The sequence below is a fragment of the Vulpes vulpes genome, chromosome 10, assembly GCF_048418805.1.
Source record: "Vulpes vulpes isolate BD-2025 chromosome 10, VulVul3, whole genome shotgun sequence".
Classification (NCBI taxonomy): domain Eukaryota; kingdom Metazoa; phylum Chordata; class Mammalia; order Carnivora; family Canidae; genus Vulpes; species Vulpes vulpes.
Window position 1 is genome coordinate 98,857,896 of NC_132789.1, and position 15,922 is coordinate 98,873,817.

Genomic DNA, 15,922 nt, shown 5'->3' on the forward strand with positions numbered 1-15,922 from the left:
GTGCATCTGAACTCCCGGGCGGGGGCCTGGGCTGTGCTGTTCCGCGGCAAGGGCAAGGTGGGCGGGGCAAGGTGAGCGGGGCAAGGTGGGCGGGGCAAGGTGGGCGGCGCTTGTCCACCTCCTGTGGGGCCGCACAGGCGCCTCCGTGCCGGGCGGAGGGTGACCCCTACCGTTGGAAACGGCGCTAGACCGCTTGGTCGCCCGATTCATTTTTTTTTTTAAGATTTTATTTATTCCTGAGACACGGAATGGCAGAGACGCAGGCCCCTGCAGGGAGCCCGAGGCGGGCTGGACCCCGGCCGCACGCGCCGCCTAAGCCATTGCTCCGCCCGGGTAGTTCACTGTGTGTCCCGCACCGCGCCCTGAGCGCCCTGAGCGGCCGTTTTTCTTCTAGGATCGCGTGTCTTAGAGCTGCGGGAGCAGGGCCGAGCTCGTGGCCTGAGCCAGGCAGGGAGCGCCTAACCGCCGCGCCCCCCGCGCCCCCCGCCCGGCCCCTCTGCCACCAGCTTTAGAGAAAAAAACGTAAAATCCAGGGATCCCGGGGGGCTCAGCGGTTGAGCGTCGCCTTCGGCCCAGGGCGTGACCCGGGGGCCGGGGTCGAGTCCCGCGTCGGGCTCTCCGCGTGGAGCCTGCTCCTCCCTCGGCCTGGGTCTCGGCCTCCCTCTCTGGGTCTCAGGAATAAATAAATAAAATCTTAAAAAAAAAAAAAAAAAAACCCAGCGAATTCGCGCAGAGCGCATGGTGGGTTCCGAGGCAGCCGCCAGGACGCGTGGGGTGGGGTGTGGGCCCAGCGCCCGCCCCGCCCGCCCCGCCTGCCCCGCCCCCGCCTGCCCGCGGCTGCCGGGCCTGGACCGCGGCCTCGCCGGGCGGGGGCGGGGGAGCTGCGGGGGTCGGAGCCCGGGGGGGGGCCTGGTCCGACCTCAGGGCCCGCGGAGGCCGCGTGCTCGCCCCCGGCCACGTGCAGCGCCGCAGGAGCCTCGCGGCCGCGTCCTCGTCCTCGTCCTCGTCCTCGTCCTCGTCCTCGCCTCGCGCGCTGTGGGCAGGAGGCCGCCCTCGGGGGAGGCGGCGGGCGCCGCGGTCCACGGCGACGTCGCGCCCCACGCGTCAGGGAGCCGCGGCCTGAGCGTCCCTAGAGCACCGGGCGCGCCTCCGACTCTGCGACCCGGTGACCCCGGCCCGAGGGCGACCTCGGCGGACGCGGCTCTGCCCCTCTGCCCTCCGGTGCGGGTCCTGCGGGACTGAGAGGCCAAGGTCGGGGGGGGAGGGGGAGGGCTCCCTGCGCGGCCCCCACCCGGGCCTCACCTGGGCCGCGACGCGGGAGTAGCTCTGGGGCCGGCGGATTCCGCGCAGGCGGCGGGGGCGGGGGCACCTCAGGGGCGGGGGCACCTCAGGGGCGGGGGCACCTCAGGGGCTGGGGACCTCAGGGGCTGGGACACCTCAGGGGCGGGGACACCTCAGGGGGCGGGGGACCTCAGGGGCGGGGACACCTCAGGGGCGGGGGGACACCTCAGGGGCGGGGGCACCTCAGGGGGCGGGGGACCTCAGGGGCGGGGACACCTCAGGGGCGGGGGGACACCTCAGGGGCGGGGGCACCTCGGGGGGGGGGGACACCTCAGGGGCGGGGGCACCTCGGGGGCTGGGGCACCTCAGGGGCGGGGGGACACCTCAGGGGCGGGGCACCTCAGGGGGCGGGGGGACACCTCAGGGGCGGGGACACCTCGGGAGCTGGGGCACCTCAGGGGCGGGGACACCTCAGGGGCGGGGGGACACCTCAGGGGCGGGGCACCTCAGGGGGCGGGGGGACACCTCAGGGGCGGGGACACCTCGGGAGCTGGGGCACCTCAGGGGCGGGGACACCTCAGGGGCGGGGGGACACCTCAGGGGCGGGGGCACCTCAGGGGGCGGGGGACCTCAGGGGCGGGGACACCTCGGGGGCTGGGACACCTCAGGGGCTGGGACACCTCAGGGGCGGGGGCACCTCAGGGGGCGGGGGACCTCAGGGGCGGGGACACCTCGGGGGCGGGGACACCTCAGGGGCGGGGGCACCTGGGGGGGGGGGACACCTCAGGGGCGGGGGCACCTCGGGGGCTGGGACACCTCAGGGGCTGGGACACCTCGGGGGCTGGGACACCTCAGGGGCTGGGACACCTCAGGGGCGGGGACACCTCAGGGGCGGGGGCACCTCAGGGGGCGGGGGACCTCAGGGGCGGGGACACCTCAGGGGCGGGGGGACACCTCAGGGGCGGGGGCACCTGGGGGGGGGGACACCTCAGGGGCGGGGGCACCTCGGGGGCTGGGGCACCTCAGGGGCGGGGGCACCTCAGGGGCGGGGGCACCTCGGGGGCTGGGGCACCTCAGGGGCAGGGGGACACCTCAGGACACCTCAGGGGCGGGGGCACCTCAGGGGGCGGGGGACCTCAGGGGCGGGGACACCTCAGGGGCGGGGGGACACCTCAGGGGCGGGGGCACCTCGGGGGGGGGGGGGACACCTCAGGGGCGGGGGCACCTCGGGGGCTGGGGCACCTCAGGGGCGGGGGGACACCTCAGGGGCGGGGCACCTCAGGGGGCGGGGGGACACCTCAGGGGCGGGGACACCTCGGGGGCTGGGGCACCTCAGGGGCGGGGACACCTCAGGGGCGGGGGGACACCTCAGGGGCGGGGGCACCTCAGGGGGCGGGGGACCTCAGGGGCGGGGACACCTCGGGGGCTGGGACACCTCAGGGGCTGGGACACCTCAGGGGCGGGGGCACCTCAGGGGGCGGGGGACCTCAGGGGCGGGGACACCTCGGGGGCGGGGACACCTCAGGGGCGGGGGCACCTGGGGGGGGGGGGACACCTCAGGGGCGGGGGCACCTCGGGGGCTGGGACACCTCAGGGGCTGGGACACCTCGGGGGCTGGGACACCTCAGGGGCTGGGACACCTCAGGGGCGGGGACACCTCAGGGGCGGGGGCACCTCAGGGGGCGGGGGACCTCAGGGGCGGGGACACCTCGGGGGCGGGGACACCTCGGGGGCGGGGGCACCTGGGGGGGGGGGGACACCTCAGGGGCGGGGGCACCTCGGGGGCTGGGACACCTCAGGGGCTGGGACACCTCGGGGGCTGGGACACCTCAGGGGCTGGGACACCTCAGGGGCGGGGACACCTCAGGGGCGGGGGCACCTCAGGGGGCGGGGGACCTCAGGGGCGGGGACACCTCAGGGGCGGGGGGACACCTCAGGGGCGGGGGCACCTGGGGGGGGGGACACCTCAGGGGCGGGGGCACCTCGGGGGCTGGGGCACCTCAGGGGCGGGGGCACCTCAGGGGCGGGGACACCTCAGGGGCGGGGGGACACCTCAGGGGCGGGGGCACCTCAGGGGGCGGGGGACCTCAGGGGCGGGGACACCTCGGGGGCTGGGACACCTCAGGGGCGGGGACACCTCAGGGGCGGGGGGACACCTCAGGGGCGGGGGCACCTCAGGGGGCGGGGGGACACCTCAGGGGCGGGGACACCTCAGGGGCGGGGGGACACCTCAGGGGCGGGGGCACCTCAGGGGGCGGGGGACCTCAGGGGCGGGGACACCTCGGGGGCTGGGACACCTCAGGGGCTGGGACACCTCAGGGGCGGGGGCACCTCAGGGGGCGGGGGACCTCAGGGGCGGGGACACCTCAGGGGCTGGGACACCTCAGGGGCGGGGACACCTCAGGGGCGGGGGGACACCTCAGGGGCGGGGGCACCTGGGGGGGGGGACACCTCAGGGGCGGGGGCACCTCGGGGGCTGGGGCACCTCAGGGGCGGGGGCACCTCAGGGGCGGGGACACCTCAGGGGCGGGGGGACACCTCAGGGGCGGGGGCACCTCAGGGGGCGGGGGGACACCTCAGGGGCGGGGACACCTCGGGGGCTGGGGCACCTCAGGGGCGGGGACACCTCAGGGGCGGGGGGACACCTCAGGGGCGGGGGACCTCAGGGGGCGGGGGACCTCAGGGGCGGGGACACCTCAGGGGCTGGGACACCTCAGGGGCGGGGGGACACCTCAGGGGCGGGGGGACACCTCAGGGGCGGGGGCACCTCAGGGGGCGGGGGACCTCAGGGGCGGGGACACCTCAGGGGCGGGGGCACCTCGGGGGCTGGGGCACCTCAGGGGCGGGGGCACCTCAGGGGCGGGGACACCTCAGGGGCGGGGGGACACCTCAGGGGCGGGGGCACCTCAGGGGGCGGGGGGACACCTCAGGGGCGGGGACACCTCGGGGGCTGGGGCACCTCAGGGGCGGGGACACCTCAGGGGCGGGGGGACACCTCAGGGGCGGGGGCACCTCAGGGGGCGGGGGACCTCAGGGGCGGGGACACCTCAGGGGCTGGGACACCTCAGGGGCGGGGACACCTCAGGGGCGGGGGGACACCTCAGGGGCGGGGGCACCTCAGGGGGCGGGGGACCTCAGGGGCGGGGACACCTCGGGGGCTGGGACACCTCAGGGGCGGGGACACCTCAGGGGCGGGGGGACACCTCAGGGGCGGGGGCACCTCAGAGGGGGGGGGACACCTCAGGGGCGGGGGCACCTCAGGGGGCGGGGGACCTCAGGGGCGGGGACACCTCGGGGGCTGGGACACCTCAGGGGCTGGGACACCTCAGGGGCGGGGGCACCTCAGGGGGCGGGGGACCTCAGGGGCGGGGACACCTCGGGGGCTGGGACACCTCAGGGGCGGGGACACCTCAGGGGCGGGGACACCTCAGGGGCCGGGGCACCTGGGGGGGGGGGACACCTCAGGGGCGGGGGCACCTCGGGGGCTGGGACACCTCAGGGGCTGGGACACCTCGGGGGCTGGGACACCTCAGGGGCTGGGACACCTCAGGGGCGGGGACACCTCAGGGGCGGGGGCACCTCAGGGGGCGGGGGACCTCAGGGGCGGGGACACCTCAGGGGCGGGGGGACACCTCAGGGGCGGGGGCACCTCAGGGGGCGGGGGACCTCAGGGGCGGGGACACCTCAGGGGCGGGGGGACACCTCAGGGGCGGGGGCACCTCGGGGGGGGGGGGGGACACCTCAGGGGCGGGGGCACCTCACGGGGCGGGGGACCTCAGGGGCGGGGACACCTCGGGGGCTGGGACACCTCAGGGGCTGGGACACCTCAGGGGCGGGGACACCTCAGGGGCGGGGGCACCTCAGGGGGCGGGGACACCTCAGGGGCGGGGGCACCTCAGAGGCGGGGGCACCTCAGAGGGGGGGGCACCTCGGGGGCGGGGGCACCTCAGGGGCGGGGACACCTCAGGGGCGGGGGGCCTCAGGGGCGGGGGCACCTCAGGGGGCGGGGACACCTCAGGGGCGGGGGCACCTCAGAGGCGGGGGCACCTCAGGGGCGGGGACACCTCAGGGGCGGGGGCACCTCAGGGGGGGGCACCTCAGGGGGCGGGGACACCTCAGGGGCGGGGGCACCTCAGGGGCGGGGACACCTTAGGGGCGGGGGCACCTCAGGGGCGGGGACACCTTGGGGGCGGGGGCACCTCGGGGGCGGGGGCGCCTCGGGGGCGGGGGCGCCTCAGGGGCACGGGGGCACCTCAGGGGGCGGGGGCACCTCAGGGGGGGGGCACCTCAGGGGCGGGGGCACCTCAGGGGCGGGGGCACCTCAGGGGCGGGGGCACCTCAGAGGCGGGGGCACCTCAGGGGCGGGGGCACCTCAGGGGGCGGGGACACCTCAGGGGGCGGGGACACCTCGGGGGCGAGGGCACCTCAGGGGCGGGGACACCTCAGGGGCGGGGACACCTCAGGGGCGGGGGGCCTCAGAGGCGGGGGCACCTCAGGGGGCGGGGGCACCTCAGGGGGCGGGGACACCTCAGGGGCGGGGGCACCTCGGGGGGGGGGCACCTCGGGGGGGGGCACCTCGGGGGCTGGGGCACCTCGGGGGCTGGGGGACCTCAGGGGGGGGCACCTCAGGGGCGGGGGGACCTCAGGGGCGGGGGGACCTCAGGGGCTGGGGGACCTCAGGAGTTGGGGGGACCTCAGGAGTTGGGGGCACCTCAGGGGGGGGCACCTCGGGGGCGGGGGGACCTCGGGGGCTGGGGCACCTCGGGGGCGGGGACACCTCGGGGGCGGGGGCACCTCGGGGGCTGGGGGACCTCAGGGGGGGGCACCTCAGGGGCGGGGGGACCTCAGGGGCTGGGGGACCTCAGGAGTTGGGGGCACCTCAGGGGGGGCACCTCAGGGGCGGGGGCACCTCGGGGGCTGGGGCACCTCGGGGGCGGGGACACCTCGGGGGCGGGGGCACCTCAGGGGCGGGGACACCTTGGCCGCGGCGCTGCTCCAACTGCCCTGTGGTCCCTAAGGGCCGGCCTAAGCCTCACCCACCACCTCCACCTTCTTATTCCTCTAAGGTCTTTTTTTTTTTTTTTTTTTTTTAAGATTTTATTTATTTATTCCTGAGAGACCCAGAGAGAGGCAGAGACCCAGGCAGAGGGAGAGCAGGCTCCCTGCGGGGAGCCCGTCGCGGGACTGGACCCCAGGACCCTGGGGTCACGCCCTGGGCCAAAGGCAGGCGCTCAACCGCTGAGCCCCCCAGGGATCCCCTTTTCTAAGATTTTAATGGTCGTTGCTGCCGTGGAGCCGACAGGCTCCGAGGTTCACGAAGGTGCGTCGGGGCGGCAGGTCGCCTTCTCACCTCGGTGCCACGTTTCCCGCGGCCCAGGCCTCAGGTCGCTGTGGCCCCCTCGCTTAGCTCTGCGTCTGCCTCCCTTGCCTCTGGAGCGAGAGCACAAGGACGCCGCGCCCTCTAGGCCAGGGAGCTCACTACCTACGCTTTCCTCTACGGATTTTACGGTTTCAGATCTTACGTTCACGCCTTTCATCTGTTTTTTAAGTCTTAATTTCTTTAAGTCTTTACCTTTTGCCTGTGGTATAAAACAGTGACCCAGCCTCAGTCTTGCGCACGTGGCTGTCCACCTTTCCAATGACCCTCACTGAAGAGACTGTCCTTTCTCTGTTGTACATTCGGGGCTCCTTTGTCATCTGTCAATTGTCGGTGGATGCGCGTGGGTTCTCCACTCTGCTCCGCTGATCTGTGTCTGTTTTTACGTCACTACCACAGTGTTTTGATTCCGACAGCTTCGTGTGGCTTGAAATCGGGGAGACTGGCGGGTCTAGCTTTGTTCTTCTTTCTTAAGATTGGTTTGCCTCTTGGTTTGGATCTTTTGTAGTTCGAAGCAAATTTTAGAATTTGTTCCCATTCTGTGAGGTCTGCCGTTGAAATCTGACTTAGGCAACGTGGACATTTTTAACCATTCCGATTCTTCTAATCCCCATGCACAGAATGTCGTTCCATTTATTTGTGTCTTCTTCAGTGTCCTTCGTCGGTGTCTTATAATTTTCTCCGCACAAGTCTTTCATAGTTGACTACGATGTTAGCTCTCGGACTCTACTACGTGATCTTTATTATGTTGAGGTATATTCTCACTGTCTCCACTTTGCTGGGAGTTTTCATCATGAACGGGTGTTGACTTTGTCAAATGCTTTATCTGCATCTATTGAGACAATTATTTTGTTTTGTTTTGTTTTGTTTTGTTGATGTGATATGTTATGTTGATTGATTTGCATCCTTGCATCCCTGGAATAAATCCCATTTGACTGTGGTATATAAGCCTTCTAACGTACGGTTGGATTCAGTTTGCTAACATTTTGTCGAGGATTTTCTCAGGTGTATTCATCAGGTTTATTGGCCTGTAATTTTCTTTTTGTTGTTGTTGTATCCTTGTCTGGTTTTGGTACGAGGGTAATGCTGGCCATGTAAAATGTGTTTGTAAGCTCTCCCTTATCTTTAATCTTTTTTGGAAGAGTTTGAGAAAGATGAGTATTAACTCTTCTTTAAATATTTGGTAAAATTCAACTGTGAAGCAATTTTTTTTTTCTGGATATGTCTCCCCAAGCAAGGGAAACGAAAGCAAAAATAAGCAAATGGGACTACAGCAAACTAAAAAGATTTTGTGCAGTAAAGGAAGCCATCAACAAAAGGCAACCTAATGTATGGGAGAAGATGTTCTCAGATGATATCTCCAATGACTGGGTAACATTCAAATTATATAGAGAACTCAGGGATCCCTGGGTGGCTCAGCGGTTTGGCACCTGCCTTCGGCCCGGGACATGATCCTGGAGTCCCGGGATCGAGTCCTGCATCGGGCTCCCTGCATGGAGCCTGCTCCTCCCTCTGCCTGTGTCTCTGCCTCTGCCTCTATCTGTGACTCTCGTGAATAAATGAATAAAATCTAAAAAAAAACACAAATTATATAGAGAACTCCTACAACTTAACGCCAAAAAACTAGTAGTCCAATTAAAAAATGGGCAGAGGACCTGAATAGACATCTTTCCAACGAAGACATACAGGTGGCCAATCGGCACATGGAAAGATGCTCAGCATCGCTAACTACCAGGCAAATGCAAATCAAAACCACCACGAGATATCGCCTCACATATGTCAGAATGGCTGTTATTACAAAAAAGAGGGGCACCTGGGTGGCTCCGTTTGTTAAGCATCTGCCTCTTGATTTCAGTGCAGGTCGTGATCTCAGGGCCCTGGGATCAAGCCCAGTGTTGGGCTGCAGGCTTACTGGGGAGTCTGCTTGAGGATTTCTCTCCCTCTCTCTCTGCCCTCCCCGCTCTTGTGTGCTCTCTCTTCCTCTAAAATAAATACACAAGTCTTAAGAAAGAAAAGAGATAACTAGTGTTGGAGGATGTGGAGACAAGAAAACCCTCGTGCACAGGTGTAGCCACTATGGAAAGCAGCATAAAAATTCCTCAATAAGTTAAAAGCAGAACACGATCCAGCAATTTTACTGGTAGGCATTTATCTGAAGAAAATGAAAACACCAATTCAGAAGGACACATGCACGCTTACGTTTATGGCATTATTTACAATAGCCTAGATCTAGAAACAACCTAAGTATCAATCAGATGAAACTTTGCTGTTTGCAACAACCTTGGAGACATTATGCTGAGTGAAATAAGTCAGAGAAGGACAAATACTGTATCATCTCACTCATTTGTGGCATCTTAAAAACAAACAAACCAGCATGGAAACAGACTCATAAAAAATAGAGAACAAACTGATGGTTGCCAGAGGCAGGGAAAGTGGAAGAAAGATGAAATAGGGGAAGGAGATTAAGAGGTACAATTTCCCAGTCATAAAATTGATAAGACAAGGGATGTCAGGTACAGCATAGAGCATGGTCAATAATACCATAAAAACTTTTTTATGGCAACAGATGGTAACTAGACATCCTTTGGTGACCGTTTCACAATGTATATAAATATTTAATCAGCATATTGTATACCTGATACGAATACAATCTTGTATGTCAATTATTCTCCAATAAAGAATCCCAGCATAGTATCTGAAGTCATCTGGAATAAAGGACAAATGAAGGAACCGATGAAGGAACGAATGATGTAGAGAATTGCATGGATGTCCCTTGTGTCGGGGTTTTGTGAAGCCCCAGCGCGTGGGCAAGGCAGCCGCTGGGACCTGCGGGCAGTCATCATGTGCGGAACCACATATTACTGCTCTTCCTTCTCTTTCTTGTCATTTGCTGAGAGACGCAGCTTTTCCGTCAGGGGAGAAGAATCAGGAAGGCAGAGATACACCAGCGCCCCCAAAGGCCATGTCCTTTTCTCCCCATCAGATTAGAGCACTAAGCATAGCACCTAGATGTGTGTCCAAGGATGGTGTTCAGATGCTAAAGCCTGTGGGGTTCCCCCGGCCCACCTTCCTGGAAGGCATCCAGGGGTTCACTGATGCACCCGGGGGGTTTGTTAAACATAAAAAAAATGATGCTTCTGTGTGATTCAGTAACCTTAAAAGTTGCTTAATTTGGTCATCTATCTAAACTTGAATCTCTTTTCTGTAATAGATAAGAGAAAAGGCTTCAGGCTGAGAGCCGTGAGAGCCACTTGACCGTCCTGCAGGAGCTCCCTTGCCAACTGCTGGGGGTACGGGGCCCGAGGCCGTGAGGCCCACGGAAAGGGCAGATGCACGGGGTCACTGCAGTTTGGAGGCAGACTCTGCAGGTCCCCTGTGATCTTGGACAGGTTGCTGGTGTGTCTGTGTCCTTGGCCATCAAATGTGAGTATTACTGCTTACCTTATAAGGTCTTAAGGATTAAACACATTTAGCTTCAAAAAAAAAAAAAAAAACCCACAAAAAACCAAAACCAAAAACAAAAACCCCAGCAAATTAATTGCCCAGCACAAAGTAGAAACAACAGCTGCACAAAGCTGAAAATTAAAGAAGACAAATGTGGTTTGATTTTCTGAATTAATTGACTAATATTTTTCAAGTGGACTGTCAGGGAAACAGAAAATTTGGAACCAGGACTTATCTTTTTCATTGGAAGCTATTATTTTCCCATATTTATGCCAATTGATATACACAGCTTTGACTGATATGTTTGTATAAAATGTGGAGGGTAGACACATTCAATAAATTAAACGGAGTCGGTATAAATACCAAATGCACACTTAAACTTCGAACGGTTATGAGTTCACTCTAACTTAGCAGATCCGTTAAGAATAAAAACTTAAAAATTTTGTTTTCAACCTGATGGGAAGTTTTATAGGAAAATTGTATTTATAAGCCATTTTATCAGTTTGTCTTATTTTGGCCCGAATGAATTGTGTATAACCTCACAGCACCTCTTACACCTCCCCAGGAAGGCCAGGGGTTGCCCGCCATGAGCAGTGCTGGGCTGGGTTGAGAGCACGAAGTAACCCGGCACCAGAGTCCAGGGCGCTGGGCCTCAGACGCTTTGGGGCGCCAAAGCAAGTGATGGCCTGGAGGCTTGCTCCTTCCCTCCCCGTGGACATCTCCCACGCGGAGCCCACAGCGGCCTGCAGCCTCCATCTGCCTCAAGGTTGGAGGGCTGAGAAGGCCACTTTCCTAAGGTACGGGCTGCGTGCAGCGAGGCCCCGTCGCCAGGCAGCAGAACCCTCGTGGGCCCCCCGAGTCTGCGGCCTCACTTCGCAACCAGACCCCCCTTTCCTGCCAGACTCTCTGCCAGCATCCCGGAGCTGGAATCGGACGGGGCCATCGCCAGGGTCTGGGGCTGGGACTCCTCGAGCTGTAGGACCCAGACCTTGGCGATGGTCCCCGTCCGATTCCCGCCCCAGGATGCTGGCAGAGAGTCTTCCAGGAATAAGGGTCAAGCTAGGAAAAAGTCACAAAATGATCTTGACTTTAACCTAATGAATATTATTTAAAGGTACCACTCCAGCGTCTAGTCAATGAGGTCTGTAAAGCCTGAAAATACAGATAATATCACTTTATGTTCATTATGGAGTGAATGTTTTTGATGACATAAGGTTTCTTTACCTGTGTTTCTAGTCTTTATAGATGCTGTGTTGGGGTTTCACTTGTTCTAGGCCTTTACTCATTCATTTTTTGGTAAGATTTGTTGCTTATTTATCCCTGAGAGAGAGGCAGAGACCCAGGCAGAGGGAGAGGCAGGCTCCTTGCAGGGAGCCCGAGGCGGGACTCGATCCCGAGGCCCCTGGGGTCATGCCCTGGGCCCAAGGCAGGTGCTCACCCACTGAGCCCCCAGGTGCCCCCATTCTAGGCTTTTAGATGAACAAGTTGTGGGTGCAACTTACTGTTAGGCCTATTTTTTTCTCGCCAGTGCTTAGCCTGAGAGCAGGCCCCTGGCCCAGGGTACAGGCTGCTGCACGTTTCCTCTGGACTTGCCATGCGGGCATGGACGGTGCTGACCATGTCTGGAGATCCCTGTGCAAACCCTTCTCACCGGACAGGATGAGGCTGACACGCAGGAGGCTGGCGGGACCCTGGTGGCCCGACAGCTGGGGGCAGATTGCTCGCTGGGGGCATCCCAGGAAGAGGCAGGGGAGGAGGCCGTTCTATCGGTGAATCACTTCTCCTCCTCCCGCTGCCCTTCCGTCCTACCTCCTTAGGCCATGTGGAGGTCACTTTATTCAGAAAGTCCTGACCCATTGAGCTCCCAGGACTGAAAGTCCATAGAGTTATAGGGCAGGGGCGCGGCTGCCTCCTGGAGCTCAGGACACGTCCCCAGGGCACTACATGCAGGCCACCAGCCGGTCCTGAGGTTTGGAGGCCCGTGCAGCCTACTGGGTGCAGGTTTTGAGCAAGGTATTTTGGATGTGGAGGCTCCACTTAAAGGGTGCAGTATCAGATCTCAACCGAGGAGCACAGCTTGCTCCTCCCTTCAATAATTCCCTGCTCATCTGGTCAATGAAGATTTGCTTAGTTTCAGTTGCGTATCAAACCCTTACTGGGTCCTGGAAGACACTAGGAGGGACTAGAAGGCACAAGACGCATGATTCCTGCCTTCACAAAATTTATAGAATAACGGAGATTAAGGTCGATTAGATAATTATTCAAAAATTCTGAGAATGGAGAGAGACCCTTTGGGGGAGTCGTGGGGTCCCCCTTGCCTGAAGGGAGCTGTTAGGGAAGGTGCCCCCTGTGGGATGTCTGACCTGAGCCCTGGGCGACCCGTGTCACCCAGAGAAGGGTCAGGCAGAAGGAAAGAGACAATCCAGGTAAAGTGAGCAACGTGCTGGGGTCTGGAGGCCACAGTGGGGTATTTGGGAGGTCCCACGCTGGGTGCCGGCGACGGGTGGCGGTGAGCGCGGCTGGGGAGACAGTCATAACCCTGAGGGGCTAGGGGCTTGGCCTGAAGGACTGCGACCAGAGCTCACCCTGCCCTGAGGATGCGGGGGGGCGCGGGGCCACAGGGGACTCGGTTCCACCTGCCCCTTCCTGTCCCGCAGGACCGCAGCAGGTGCGGCTCCCAGCGGCCTCTTCCCTGCAGGGCCCAGCAGGTGCGGCTCCCACCCAGTCCCTTCCCCGTGGGACTCCAGCAGTTGCGGCTCCCACCCAGTCCCTTCCTCGCAGGACCCCAGGGCCCAGGACCTCGGCACATGTGTCCCTCTCAGGCTGTCTGTGGAGGCTGGTGATGGGTCTCAGGACCAGGCGGCTCAGGGCCTCGGCCCGGCCGCCCCCTCTCAGGTGTCTGCTGGAGGTGTCCCCGGGGTCTCTGCTGGGTGAGCTCCTGTACGAGGGGCCCAGGACCGATGGCAGGGAAAGGGTGAGAGGGGGGAACAGAGGTGGAAGCTGAGCTCTTCATCGCCCCTGATGTTGGCAGGCGTTGCTCCTGCTGTGTCGTGCTCCTTAGACACGAGTCCCATAGTGTCGCCTACACCTTGCTGTCTGCAGTGAGGCTCCCGCTCCTGCGAGGCAGGAGGACGGAGGCCCTGTGTTCTGCCCGCCTCTCCTAGGGCCCACACCAAGGTCACCCCACTGGAAGGTCTGAACTCCGCTGCAGCCACCCTCCCCCCAGTGGCCTGGCCCTCCCTGGATCCGCGGTGCATCCCCAGTACAGCTGGCGGGGCCGGCCTCCAGGCCAGGTCCCACTCGCGGACCGGGTAGGAGCAGTCAGGCCGCGCGGGGCATCTCCTGCACCTGCCCCCGCAGCCACAGGCCCGTAACAGGTGCCCCAGGGAGGGCGCCCTCCCCCTAAAATAGCCCAGAAATTCAAAGCCCAAGTTTCTGGTCCTTGAAACCAATTTCTTGGTGTGCATGCTGTGCCCACAGATAAGCAAGGGGCTCTTTCATCTATCAGACGAGCAGGAATATTTTCCTAAAAAAAAAAAAAAAAAATCCGTGCAGAATGACCACGTTCTAGAGCTGGAGAAGACCTCAGGGAGCACAGGGTCAGCCCTTCCCTGGGGGCACCCGGAGCCTTGCTGATCCCCGAGCGCACCTTGGACCTCCGGAGTGATAGCGGCTGGCGAAGCCCACAGCTCACCGACCTCTAGATGCTTCTGCTGCACCCGAACGAGCCATCCCGTCAAAACCTTTTGTTTCATATCTAAAGGAAAGCACCTTCCAAGATGCAAAGGATTCCTCCTTCCATGAGTCTACACAACTAGGAAGATTCCATGCACAGAAGAAAAAGGAAAACCACCCATAAAAATCGAGATTGGGGAAAAAATAGAAAGCACACCCTCTGTTTAGAGAGATGGCTGAAGGGCCACACACGACCTCGATGGGTACCGTGGTGACCACGCGGCAGCTCCTCACCCCCGGGCCCTACCTCGCCGCCAGTTAGTGCGGTCACCTTAAATTGCTAACGCGAAAATCTTAACTTTTCCACATCTGAAGTTACTGGTTTTAGCTACTCTGTCTTTTTTTTTTCTAGGTTTCCAAGGTTGCTCTTTTTGGGCCTGATTTTAGAAATGTAATTATGATTCTGGTTTTATTCCTCTGGACTGTGTAATCAAACCCAGCCCGATCAGAGTGGAAAGTACACGATTGCTAGCTCTGCCTACACGGACAAGGAGCAAGGCTGGGTTCAAGTCTAACCGAGGGGCAGGTCTTCTGAGTTGCACTTCGCTCCCCCACAAAAAGCCAAAAAGGATGCTAGAGGCAATGTAGAAAGAGGGGTGTGGAGCCAGTTTTTCCAGAAACATTTTTCCTTTGCTCCAATAAAATCATTGAAATGTCCTTTTCCAGGAGAAAGTTTTTATTAAGTGTGGTGCATTGTTCGACTGGTGGAGAAAGAGCAAGGAAAAAAAAAAAAAGCCTAATGTGAAAAATTACTGGCACAGTGTCCAGTTTTTTTGCTTGGTTGGAAGACTCGATGGATCATTTATTTATTTAGATTCGTACTGTTCTTAAATCCAGATGGCAATCTCTTCAGAACAACATCTGTTTCAGAGTTGCTCCAGGAATATAAATCTGGTCTAAAGGCTGGGCATTTAAAGCTCTCTATGATCATATATTTTGACAAGAGCTTTCGGAGGGTTATGGAGACCTCATTTCTCATGATCAGAGGTTTTTTTTTTTTTTTTTTTCTTTCTTTCTATGACTGGATTTAATCTTTTTAAGTTTAAACTCTTTCTTGGATAAGGTTCTGCAGCCTCAGTCAAGCACTCAGAGGACTGCAGTCCTGGCCAACATCCTGGTTACCGTCTAGTAAGAAGCTCCAAGCCAGAACTACCCAGATAAATTGCTCCTGGAGGATTCAATCCTAATACCGGGCTAAATCCTCTGTCCAGCGCGCACAGCCGGGGTTGGCACAGGCACTGCCAAACGACCGCCCATCTGTTTTTTTTTTCCTGAAAGAATCCAGGAATGTGCGTTTAATACCGTGAAGGAGTATCCTCAAAGCGACACGCTGCATTTTTATTCCCTGATTTAAGCCTGTAAATCAAAGTGCAAGCCAGGCCTTGCGATAAACGAAAAGCCAAGTGCTGGGTGTGTGTTTGGGGCATCAATACAGTCATTAAAGACGCGCCACGCGGAGGAGGCAAGGGGCTGCCAATACTTCGGGTTTTTTTTTTTTTTCCGGAATATTCTCTAATTATTGGTACATGAAGATGGAAACCGCAGTCGGCTCTGAGCAGACATCGCTCTAGCAGTCCGGGAGTACTGTTCCACGCGCCACGTCCTGGCTCTCAACGACAGCGACCCTCCCGCCGCGGCCCTTGGTTGTCCCTTCACCTGCGTGTCCCCGCGCCGCCCCCGGCTCAGAGAAGTCCCGCACCCCCCGCCCCGCATCCCGCGGGCTCCGCCCCCTGAGCTGTGGTCCCGCCTCCCCCCCTCCCCCCTACACCTTGCATCCCGCCCTCCACCCCCGCGCGCAGTGGTCCTCCCTCCCCTTTCCCCCCCTCCCGCATCCCGCGGGCTCCGCCCCGCAACCCGGGCCCCGCATCCCGCGGGCTCCGCCCCCCTGCGCTCATCCCACTGCCCGCCTCCCCCTCCCCCTCCCCCTTGCATTCCGCCCTCCGCCCCCGCGCGCAGTGGTCCCCCCTCCCCTCCCGCATCCCGCCGGCTCCGCCCCCGCGCGCAGTGGTCCCGCCCCCCCGGGGCCGCGCTCAGGCCCCGCAACCCGCCGGCTCCGCCCCCCGCACAGTGGTCCCCTCTCCCTCC

At 61.6% G+C, this 15,922-nt stretch overlaps 1 long non-coding RNA gene across 1 annotated transcript; it reads left to right on the top strand.

Moving 5' to 3' along the window:
• The first annotated feature begins 847 nt into the window (after positions 1-847).
• LOC140594259 (uncharacterized) lies at positions 848-14,496 on the top strand. The gene is made up of 3 exons (XR_011995003.1): positions 848-1,221; positions 9,870-10,081; positions 13,866-14,496. It is a non-coding gene; the product is annotated as an uncharacterized lncRNA (long non-coding RNA).
• Positions 14,497-15,922: the final 1,426 nt, after the last annotated feature.